This window comes from Choristoneura fumiferana, chromosome Z (genome assembly GCF_025370935.1).
Source record: "Choristoneura fumiferana chromosome Z, NRCan_CFum_1, whole genome shotgun sequence".
Classification (NCBI taxonomy): domain Eukaryota; kingdom Metazoa; phylum Arthropoda; class Insecta; order Lepidoptera; family Tortricidae; genus Choristoneura; species Choristoneura fumiferana.
This window is the reverse complement of record NC_133472.1, coordinates 41,085,873-41,098,542: the sequence shown is the minus strand read 5'-3', so window position 1 is coordinate 41,098,542 and position 12,670 is coordinate 41,085,873. Positions and strand designations below refer to the sequence as shown.

The following is a 12,670-nucleotide window of genomic DNA, read 5'->3' as shown; positions in this document are numbered from 1 at the left end:
TTATTAGGATACCTACCTTATTTTAAGTTGAAAATAGTAATCAATGTAACTATATTTTACTGGATAGATTAGTAATTGACTGCTACATGGATTAACTTATAGAACTAATGATAAAAGGAATAGAAATATGCACGAGTAAAAGCGCCAGGTGAATATCTGGTTTTAAAGCCAGCTATCAGCTATACTCGTAGCCAGCTCATACAGTATCTTGCTTGTTATAAAAAACTTTCAGATAACTGTTACGGTAAAGCTGTAATTTCTTTGGGACCGCTATATCAATGCTTTAACAATGTTATTGCGGCATATAAATCTATTAGCAGCATGTTTCGTAATTAATAACTATGTTAATGTCTAATAAGTGTTTAATGTACTTACTGCAAAATACATAAATCGCATAATATATTTTAACTACTTAAGTTGAGCTTAATAGTGTTCGATTGGCCGAAGATCCACATAAGTAAAACGAATTTAAATCAACAAGTAAAATAACTTTTGGAATTTTGTACATTTTTACGCCTTTGATATTATTATATTCTATCTACTGAATATAAAACGAGCAATATTTAAGATTTTTAAAAACAAAATTAAAAGCAATCTGGAACGTACAGTATGATTACTTGGAGTTAACACTTGACAGATGGGCGTGCCTTCAGTCAATTTTCAACTTCGACGTCATACAAATAAAGCCATTTTTAGTATACCGCTACCCACGTTTACAGATTATGTAAAAACTATTTTATTTGTATGACCTCAAAGTTGAAAATTGACTGAAGGCACGGACATCTGTTAAGTGTTAACTACAAGTAATCGTACTGTAGAACTCTGGTTAAAATGCCGTATGGAACTAGAAAAATGATTGTTTTTAAAAATCTTCCCTTTCGTCGAACTAAACGTAAAACAAAAATATGAGCAATATTTTGTATTATGAATGTATACGAGGCGTATTCAAATTAATTTTGAATTTTCCCTCAGGTGATTGGGTTCCCTAGACTGAATGAATATCTCTGAAAATGTTTTTCGGGACTTTCAAGTGAAGATGTTTAAAGTGGTACAGTGGCACCGAAGGTTTTACAGTCAAACTCACCCAATAACCTGAAACATTTCGAAATAAGTTGAAGAAACCTTGTTTTATATGTATGTTTTGATATTCTAAAGACGTCTTTAGACTCCTACATAAAGCCTTATTTAGATGGTGAGGGAAATATCGTCCTAGTTGCTACATTGCCGTCGATGACCGATTACTAAATAAATTAATAACTAATAGAACATTTCTAGCCGTATACTTCTATCGCGCTGCATTGTAACAAGTCTCGCACGTATTTTTTTTTTAAACACTTTATTACTCGAACCATCTTAATGAAGCTGAAGATAACTTTGTATTTACGTATACAATTATTGCCATATAAAAAAAATTAAGTATATTAAAAAAAGTGCCAATTATGAAGGAAGTGGCATCCTCGTTCATATTCTCATATTCTTATGGGGGAGTCTAATGATTTTGATGAAATTTTCCGTACAAGGTAATAGATATATTATGTACACGATGATTTTTAATCGGTGATCAGGAGTTGAAAAATATTAATAACCAGCTAAAATTTAAATCAACAAATAAGGTCTTAAGCAATTAGCTTATTGTTTAATTTGATTGGCATTGTTCACTTTTTATTCTACTCTTTTTTTTTAAATATAGACAATTTCAAGATACTAATTTAAATATCTTGGCATAAAATGGTTTAGCTGAACTAACATTTTGAAAAAAAAGAAAGAAAGAAATAGTTATTTGTGCAACAAGAGAGCAAAGTTGTTTTTTGTTGCGAGTGTTGATTTTGAATCCCGAGTAAGCGAAGGATTCTATAATTGAATCACGAGCGTTAGCGAGTGATTCTAGGTTAGAATCCTGAGATCAGCAAGGGATTGAAATACACGAGATGCAAAAAAAACTTTGGTCTCGTGTGACACATACAATTTTTTCACCTCAGCAGCGAGAACATAATTTAAATGTAACATAAGAAAAAACCACATACACCTACCTGTTTACAAAACAAACTCATTTTTTTTAAATAGAATCCGATTATTATCAAATATAATAATTACATTTAAAACCATAAAAAGAGTCCAGTAGCTACAATACAAATCGCATACTCATAACATGCAATCTTAACTTCTTGTACTAATGTCACACTTATTTTTTAATACTGCAAAAAGCCTCATCTCGGGTAATTGAAAAGGTTGAACAATTAAACCTTTAAATATGATTTTTATTAAGATTTCTATTACATAAACATAAATAGATTTGTTAAAAATCATTCATTTAACACATAATAATTATACTGTAGAGGCAGTATACGGAATTCTTTTATAAAAAAAAACAAGAGAAGTGGCTTTCGTGCAACGAGGTTGCATACTTTATTAAGAGATCGGGAAAATTTACATTTTGGAAATATTTCGATATATTTTTAATACCAAAAATTTAATTTAAGTTTGTAATCGACAAATTTGATCCTATCTCTTGCTTTTTTCGAGTTGAAGTGAAATGACAGATCAATCAAAGTAAAGTTCAAATATTTGGAATTCAGTGAGTAGACCCAACACTGTACTCAGCATTTAAAAAAAAAAAAAAAGTTTACTTTGTCTCACGGAGTGAGCAAAATGCGATTTTGCTCACTGATTTCTCATAGCAAACCTGCCTGTTTGAGGTGCTGAGGTGAAAATACATTTATTTAACGCCATAAAAACAGACACAGAACAAATACAAGACATACAAATGACGCTAAACAGGTCTCCACTCAGAGCTTGTTGTCAATGTCAATAGATGCTTAGCTGTCTGTGTGTAACATTCAATCGGATATTGTAAACCTAACCTTTGAGAAAATTAATTTTAAGTAAATATGAGCGACAATTATATAAAGCTGACTGCAGAAATCTTCCTAAATTAGTAAATATATATATAATTGAGTACATCGCATCAAACCCGAATAATAACTTATAGGCCGATAGGACTACGTTATTTTGAGGTATTAGGTTTCAAGAATTCTAAAGTTTTTTTATTTTTTGCCTGTGGGTACAGTCGTACCTATGAAGCTTATTGTAGCGTTTTGTGTCATTTTTGTTGCCTGCATTTTCAGCAATTTGAAGATTTGTGGTTGTTTTTTTTTATTTGAATAAATCTCGCAAAATAAATTTAAAGTTAAAAATAATTATGGCATCATATCTAGGATAGCCTGTGGAGTATGTAAACCAAATTTGTGTCATTTTCGTCCAGTGCAAACTGTTATATGGACAGTATGTAAAAATGGTGTGAAAAAAAAAATTACAGTTTATGAAATATTTATTTCCTATTTCAGATTACTTACATACGCCTATAAAAAAAAGTTGTGCCAAATTAGACCACGCAACTTTAAGATTTTAAATTATTTTGTTTTCTTAACCTACAAACGCTTCAAAAAATATTATAGTCATTAGAGTTCACATATTTTATATCATAAATGCATGATAAATCGACATTGTAAATTTGTGTCATTTTCGCTCACGATATTTAAAGGAATAAAACATAAAAACAAATGGTTGCGGTCGAAACGGGCCGCGCGGTCAAGCTGCGGGGGCGACGGAGGGAATAAGCACGCAAACACGTTCGTTCGGTACGATTTCATCTATGGGAAGCATTCATATTAGATAATACAAGTTCTGTCGTCGCATGGAAGTAGGCAATTGCTGGCTGAGTATGAGTATTAAACGAACGAACTTGCGAGTCCGTTTAACTATACAAAGCCAGCAATTGCTATTCCAGCCGAGACTAATATAAACATTTTCTCAAAATGTATTACGATATTTAATTTTATATCAAAACTGCAGGTATATTTTTCCTCTGAAAACACCACGAGCTGTTTCACACACATTAAAAAAAGTCCAAGGTTCTAACAAAATAACTGATACCTAATGGGTAGGTATCAGTTGTTTTGTTTTGTTTTGTTATTTTGATTTGCTAGATATATTTTTTTTTCTGGAACCAGATTGAATTGGCTGTAGGTACAGCAGGGCTACTACGAAACTCGAAACTCGAAGTTCGTATCGTACTGTCCCTCTCGCTCTCGTATTAAATACTGTAAGTGTCAGAGGGACCGCACGACACGAACTTCAAGTTTCGAGTTTCGTAATAGCCCTGACTTGTGCCAACTTAGATATTACCGTGACCAAGTTTGAGACTTGATAATAATAAAATTTATATGCGACATTGTTGTCGAGTATAGCGATCCTGCAATGTTTTTAACTCTTTCATTTTTTTCGCTGGCCTTAAACTATGCACTTCGCCTATTATATAACTTAATGAGTATTGAATTGACTGACTTTTATCTCCGCTACGTAATGAACAAATTGCATAAGTTTCTTTTTTGCATACTCTGAATGTAGTATCTATTCAAATAATGAAGTATGTAAATAATAGGTACATTAATTTAAGAACCAAAAAGGCTGATAGTTATATATAAAAAAGGTTGCCTTGAAGCTTAGACAACCCGGGCGGAAGGGAGTAGCCATTCGACGCGTTCCCTCTGTCAAAGTACAAGGCCAATTGGGCATACGAATTTTATAAAACGAGGCGCGCTCGGATTTTCAAACTACTAGAGACTAGACCGAATCGAGAAGCGCGGGTGAACGCGGCGGTGCTAAAAATACCGAATTGTTCAGTTTCCTGCTGTAAAAGAGATCTGGGACATCAAGCTTGCAAAATTATGGTGTTACATTTCACATGGAAGTAAATTGTTATCGTATTATTGCTATTTAATTACATTTAAACAACAAAGACGTACATTATTGTCGGATTCGTTTACCAACATCGAGTCCTAGCGGTACAAATTTCGGATCGGTCAAGCGATAAATCGCATAAGCGATAAAGCGATGAGTTATTGATGTTACTGTCAATGTGTTAGTTTGGAGTCATTAGTGTATTGTTGGATTATTTATGTGTTAACGTCGTCATTACGTCAGTTGGCAGTTTTGTTTTTGCATCTAAGTAAGCCGAACTGCATTTGTATGCACATTTCCCCCAGAACAAACGCCAGAACTATTTTAAAGGTAATCTACCGCTAAGGCTGCTCCCTTCCGGTAGGAAGCCCGCGTTGCTCTAAGCCTGGAAGAGATCGCTCTTAAGCGATAAGGCCGCCTGTTGTTTACCCTTGTAATTTTCATTCTGTGTACCTGTTCTGTATCGCTTACTATTTTTGGTGTACAATAAAGAGTCATTGTATTGTATTGTATTTTATATAAAAATTTAGAAATGGTATGTTCATAGTATCAAACAGCAGAAAGCACCTAAATTTAGGACATTCGACAAAACTAATGTCAACTTTAACTGATTGGCATTAAGTTCGAAAATTCTAATGATCGAAATTTGACGTGGATCCTGCTTATGACGCTAAAGTCGGATTTGTATTTATCTGTCGTGTCGTGTCGTGTCGTCACGCATATATGTAGTTAATTTAAAATCGATATCTATATCTATAAGTATCCCAAACTTCAGCTAATGCTACCCAGCCGTTAAAGCATGATTGAGTAACAAACATCAAGATATACAAACTTTCGCATATATAATATTAGTAGGATGTAATCTAGCCCTAAGCCCTTCTCTCTCACTCGAACTTAAAGGAAGATGGATATCTTGTATGGTCAAGGAGTGTGCCCAGCTCTAAAACCTGGCTATCTCGTCACTGTATATCTAAAATAGCAACGCTTAGCGTCAACAATCTACGGTGTGAAGTTAGCGGCCAAAAGTTAGCGGCCGATTATAACCCAACCAATTAAGAAGTTTAAGTTATTATTTGCATGTTTTGATGAAAAGGTAGAATTAAAGTTAGCGGCCGAAAAAAAACAACTAAAATAAATAAACATTGATTGGAAAACGCCTTCCTCCTAGATATTATATTAATATCTGGAAAGATATTATATATTAATATGATTATGCATTTCAAAAGCTTCGATCAAATGCGAAACTACCCATAACCAACATCTAGTACAGGAGCTACGCCCGAATAAAAGTAGGGGGCCGAAAATGTATGCAGTAATATGAAAAAACGACCAACTTGGAAATGCGAACTTCTTTAAATATTCCATATTATAATACTGAATACTAAAAGCTTTCGATACAAGCTGCAAGAGTTTAGTAACCTTATCTAGTTTAGGAGCCACACCCGATTTAAAAAAGCGGCGTATTTCATTTTGTAATAAAATGTGAATAACAATATGTTGGAAATGCGAACTTCTCCAGTTTTTTCTGGATATTATTACGCACGCTGAGAGCTTTCGATGAACGCTTCAAATGTCCACTAATCGCGTTTCGTTTTGAAGAAAAGGTAGAATAAAAGTTAGCGACCGAAAAAAAAACTAAAATAAAAATAAAAAACAATTTGAAAACGCGTTTCATCCAGAAATTTTAATAAGATGATTATGCATTTAAAAAGCTTTCAATCAAATCCGAAACTGCCCATAACCAACGTCTAGTACGGGAGCTACGCCCGAATAAAAGTAGGCGTAGTGCGTAATAATATGCCAGAAAAAACTGGAGAGGTTCGCATTTCTAACAAGTTGTTATTCTCATTTTATTACAAAAAAAATTACGCCAGTTTCTTTAAATCGGGTGTGGCTCCTAAACTAGATGAGGTTAGTAAATTCTTGCAGCTTTGTATCCCGTATTATAATATGGAAAGACTTAAAGAGGTTCGCATTTCCAAGTTGGTCGTTTTGTCATATTACTGCAAAATTTTTCGGCCGCCTACTTTTATTCGGGCGTAACTCCCGTACTAGGCTTGGTTATGGGCAGTTTCAGATTTGATGGAAATCTTTTCAAATTCATAATCGTATTAATAAAATATCTGGAAGGAACACGTTTTCTAATCAATGTTTTTTTTATTTTTGTTGTGATTATTTTCGGCCGCTAACTTTAATTCTACCTTTTCTTCAAAACTAAAATGAGGTTACTGGACACTTGAAGCGTTGATAGAAAGCTCTCAACGTGCATAATAACATGCCACAAAATACTGGAGAGGTTCGTATTTGCTATTTGCAACATGTCGTTTTTCTCATTTTATTACAAAAAAAAAATACACCGCTTTCATTAAATCGGGCGTGGCTCCTAGACTAGTTGAGGTTAGTTAGCAGTTGCAGCTTTAGTAGAAAGCATTTAATATCCAGTGTTATTTTATGGAAAGACCTGAAGAGGTTCGCATTTCCATGTTGGTGTTTTTTTTTTTCATTTTAGTTTCGAAGTTTTATAAGCTGCTTGTTTTAACCTGGTGTAGCTGGCAATAATTCTATTGCTTCACCAGACGTTCAGGTTAAATACTTGTCCTAAATATAAACTAGTTGTGTCATACTAACTACTAAATATAAACTAGTTTTGTCAGTCTTATGACCTCACAAATGCAAATAATAACTCAAACTTCTTAATTGGGTTGGCTTATAATCGGCCGCTAACTTTTGGCCGCTTACTTCACACCGGTATCTGGTAGTAACATCTTGGTAAAGCAGCCAGGAGCGTCTCCTCAGAAGGGAACTCCTCAGTGATTAATGACATCGATTTGAAATTTGGTGCGGAAGTGTTGCTTAGATAACAATGAAATTACAGTCAACCAAAAGTAATCAGCAAAAAAAAACTAAAACTTATTAGGTAGGTATCTCGTAAAAAATTGCCATGGGATAGGCATAAAATCTCGAAATGACAAGCGCTAGACTTAAATTCATAAAATTTTGCACAGCTGTTTTTAATACAAAGTCAATGATAACTATGATGTAATTTTTGGGATTACCCATGAGAATTCAGTAAAATCTTGGAATCAATTAAACTGTCAGATTACGCGTGCGAAGCCGCGGGTAATAATATAAACAAACGAACGCTGCCAGCCAGCGCCAAGCACCCGATAGTTTGGTAGTTTTTTTTTCAAATAATGAGAATCCGTGGGTGAAAATGACACAAATTATGAATAGTGTTTTTTACACCGTTAATAATCAAAACACGTAAACTCTAACAACTTGAATTTTCTTTTGTGGGTTTTACAGGGTATTGTATTAAAAAAATTAATATCTATAAATATCGTGGATGAATTTGACACAAAATATTTTGGATAACAGATATCAGTATTTTAAAACGTCTGACATCTTTTAACAAACTGTAATATTCTTTTAGAGTTAGTTGGGTGACATGTTAGGTACTGGTTAAAAATCAGGATTCCGTGGATGGATATGACACAAAATGCCTATGTACATCAGTTACTGCTCAGATATTAATAAGAAAGTAAAATTTTCGTCTTTAATTTTTTTTTCGTCCAATACTAATGGAAAACACTAATACCTAAATTTCTACTTATGCAGGCACCCAAAATGACACAATTTTTTGTATTAGGTTGGGCAAATGCTCCGTAAGCTATATGCGAAAAAGAAACAACTTTAATATTTTTGAAGCCTCAAAACGTAGTCCTACGGGTCTATTAGCTGAAATCTGAAATCTGCGAACTCGAAACTCGAAGTTCGTATGGTACCGTCCTCTCGCTCTTGTATTAAATAGTATAAGTGTTAGAGGGACCGCAAAACACGAACTTCGTATTTCGTTTTTCGTAGTAGCCCTGCAGAGGTGCAAAAATACTTGTCTGTAAGTATAAGCACGCTTTGATCTATTAAGCACTCGGTTGTTTTGTGCGGTTATCGTTGCGTTAGCGCATGTGATCAACACGGCTTTTTTTTGCGGCATACGCGTATATTGAACGGTAAAAATTAAAATAGTAGTGACAACTAACTGACTGACATTAATGTCTGCGTGACAGATACCATAAAATCTATGGTACCTAACCTAGCATAGATATAATAAACCTAGATACTTGTGGATTTACTTTTCAGGTAAAGGGATTCATCCCTTTATCAAACATACGAAGATCAAACTAAGGTCGAACATATTTTTGCCTAAGTATATTTTCGTAACCCTTAAGAATTCCTGGATCAAAATAGGACAAAAGTGTTCAATAACCTTAACCCTCGAAATGGTTTTCGAATCAGGGTACATTGGTAAAATATGATTATGAACAATGCCAAATAGTTACAATTAATTATCTTATTAAAACCAATAACTACCGCATACATGGTTATCCTACATTAATTATTGAGAATTCCCCGTAAACCGTAGATTTTACGTCAATTTCACGTCTTTGACACTGACAACTTACTATTCATAAATTAAAGTACCTAAGGATTCGATTTGTAGCATTCGAAGATGGCGGATGTAGACAATTTATCTAATTTTGCTATTTCTTTTTCTTTGGCTAGTTGAAGTATAATTTTGATAGTGTTTTATGCGGCGATTAACCTTAACAGTGAACAGTGATCCCAAAATCCTATATTGCTCTCGTGTCTGACATTTTTTAATGCGCAAGTGGTCTCCACGTGGTTTCTGGAATTTTACTATCAAGTTGCAAAAACTACAATCACCGTACAACGTGCCTCTCAAAGAGAGTTTAACTTGACACTGGCGTAATTGTCCTATTAATTAGGACAGAAAAGCCATATTTTAAAAGAGAAGAAGAAGAAAGTACCTAAGAGCTTTTGAAAGAGGTCGTAACCTCATGGACAAAAAGATTAGTAGGGTGACAAAATATTTCTATTTAAAATTATTTTCGAAATAATAAATATCAAATAAAAGTCTGCGATTCCATGTAAGTATGACTTAATTGTGACCGCCACGAATTACTGAAACAGATAAATTGATACCTGATCACCGATTAAAAATCATCGTGTATAAAGTTACTCTAGAATAGGCTAGACTAGATTTAAAAAAAATAGGGCTTCAGTTAGATTACAAAAAAAAATGCGTTTTCCTTTTCATTATAAATACACTCCTCACTTGCCTTTGCGCCTAACCACTACAGAGCTTTGACGCACTTTACCTTTGTCGATCTTTGTTTTTTTGACGAAAGAAAAAATAAGTGTACAATGGTTTTTTTGTTAATCTAACCGATGGACTATTTATAATAAACTATCCACCGGCTATAATATTCCAGTTTTTTTTTAGCATTTGGGGGTGAAAAACAATCTAGCTAGCTCGTTTTCTGATTTAGCAAACCGAGCTAAGCTAGTCCGGGTACTAAATCCCTATAAAGTTATAAACTTTTTAATAAACTTTCTAAATAAAGACTGGTTAATTTAAAAATATGAAATATTTATGATGACCAAATTCTTATCATGTCGTTTAGGGGTCCATATTGACTCATTTCTATCGCATCACATTTCAGATTCCTTGATTGTAATGTAATCATCACATTTTTAAAAATTAGATGACCTTTAGCTGTTTTTCCACAGGGATGTGCGAGCGGAGCGAGGCTAGGTAAATGAAGCATTTCTATTGGTTCACGAAGAACACATTCCTGGCAGCACATCCTTGCATGTCTCTGGTTGAAACGCAGCTAGATGGAAACCATGGACTTGAAAAAGAGGATAACATGGTCTACTTAGTATAGGTACAAATTCTAAGTGAGCTGACTGGGGTGCCAACGCATTGCGCCAGTATTGTCTGTCAGAGCTTTGACATTTAGGGGCTGTTTCACCATCCATTGATTAGCGTTAACCGACGGTTAAATGTAATGCCGTCTCCGTCTATTCGAACAAAACAAATAGAGACGGCAACACACCTAACTGCCAGTTAACACTAATCAATGGATGGTGAAACAGCCCCTTAAGTAACGTTTGTGATTAAATAAATAATGAAATGAACCAATCGCAAGCAAGACTGTAAACTGTAACGTACAACGGACCATACTAAATGCCATCTAGCGCTATTCCACCGAAAACCTTTATATTGAGCAAATGCTCATATTTATTTTAATCAAAATTATTTTAATCAAAAACAGTCGCCTCTATCTTCAATTTCGTGAGATTGCAAATCAGGAACGGCTTTAGCAAGAGACCTTCTATGAGGGTTTTCACAGAGGCGAAATATCGCTAGATGGCGTTAGTATCGTCAGCTCCGTTGACGTTTGCTTGCTATTGGTTCATTTAGCTATTAGTCAAACGGACCTGACAATACTAACGCCATCTAGCGATATTTCACCTCTGTGAAAACTCTCATTTCTTGCGTTGCAGGAAAGAGACAAAACATGCTCGGCTCGACTTTAAAGTACTTCGTTTATAAGTTGCTTATTTTTTGTTACACGATGTGGCTTGTTATCGGAAAAGTCAAATGAATTAAGTAAATGTACTTAAGCTTTTTTTTGTTCCTAATAATTTAAGCTTGAGCGATTTTGATTTATCGAAAAAATACAATTTGTCCGTCAGTAAGAATTCCATAAAATATTGAATATGTATTTTTTTCTTTGTCACTTAAATAACAATTATAAAGATTGATAAAAAAAGTCGCTAAGCTCCTGAGCGGGTTTTAAAATTGATAAAGATATCATAGGTTCGTTTAACGTCATACCTTAGTACACTTTTTACTTACACGTGACGTCCCAGGCCACTCCCGTTCTTTGACGTGCCGCGTGACGTTAGTTTTGACAATCAAACTCCCGGACTAATTAGATTATGTTTTTGCAACTGGTTACGTCAAATGGACCTCACGATGCTAATGCCATCTAGCGATATTTCACCTGTCAAGAAATCATCTTTGAAAGAAATCAGCAGTCGTTTAGTTTACCTACTTTGTTTTATTCATTTTAATGCTTTTGGACCAAAAGTACCCATGCCGCATACGACTTTTAAATATTTATAAATAAATAAGTGAAAGGAGTTGAAATATTTTCTATTGCTCTCATCAGTCCAGGGTGTGCTATTGATTTAGTGTTATATATAACAATCTATGGACTTATGTACTTACTAACGTTGAGTTTTCTCGCAATCATATATTATGTAGGTAAACTTTTGGATGCTATAGCAACTTCTGTCTTTGGTAAATTGCTGTTATAAATACCTACATGTTTAACTGTCTATTACTATATGCTTAAGTAATAAACGTTGAATGTCAATTGTGTTGATTTATTTTATTACCCCCAACGCATAACCTAACATACAAGTTAAGTACGATTCACAACGTGCGGTCCGGGCATCCTCGAGCACGCTGAGGCAGCCTACGCGGCGTCCGCCAACCGGACGGCGCTGGTCGGCTACCGTGGCATGGCACCAGCTCCTTGAACACGCCGCGGAAGCGGTAGGTATAGATAATACCACGAGAGTTGAAGCGAATGGATTAGACACACAGCTGAAAAAGAACTGATTGCACAAGAGGAGAATGAATGAAGTGAATGAGTAAATGTCAGAATCCTGATGTTATTACACGACGTGTTGTAGCTGTGTGTGTAATCATTCACTTCAACTCTCGTGGCACTATCCATAGCCGAAATACCCAATGGAATGGATCCGACGGTACGGTACGCGACAGAAGCGCAGCCGACGAAGTACGTGAGGAGCCGACCGGCAGCAAGCTGTGTAAATTCACAAAATTATAATTGCCAGCAATGTACTATGGCCAGCAAAAGTCGATGGACAATTCCAAAACATAATCGTCTGACGCGAGAAACGGCGCCATCTATGTGGTTGAAGCGTATTAGCGGTATTTACTTATTTACTAACTTAGTTAGTTTACTAAGATATCTCACTAGATGGCGCTGGCGCTGACCTAAAAAAAATATTTTATATTCATGTTAGA

The 12,670-nt window shown here is 34.7% G+C and overlaps 1 long non-coding RNA gene across 1 annotated transcript; it reads left to right on the top strand.

Annotated features, from left to right (window-relative positions):
- The first annotated feature begins 8,223 nt into the window (after positions 1–8,223).
- LOC141439981 (uncharacterized) lies at positions 8,224–11,990 on the top strand. The gene is made up of 2 exons (XR_012452656.1): positions 8,224–9,689; positions 10,333–11,990. It is a non-coding gene; the product is annotated as an uncharacterized lncRNA (long non-coding RNA).
- The last annotated feature ends 680 nt before the right edge of the window (positions 11,991–12,670 follow it).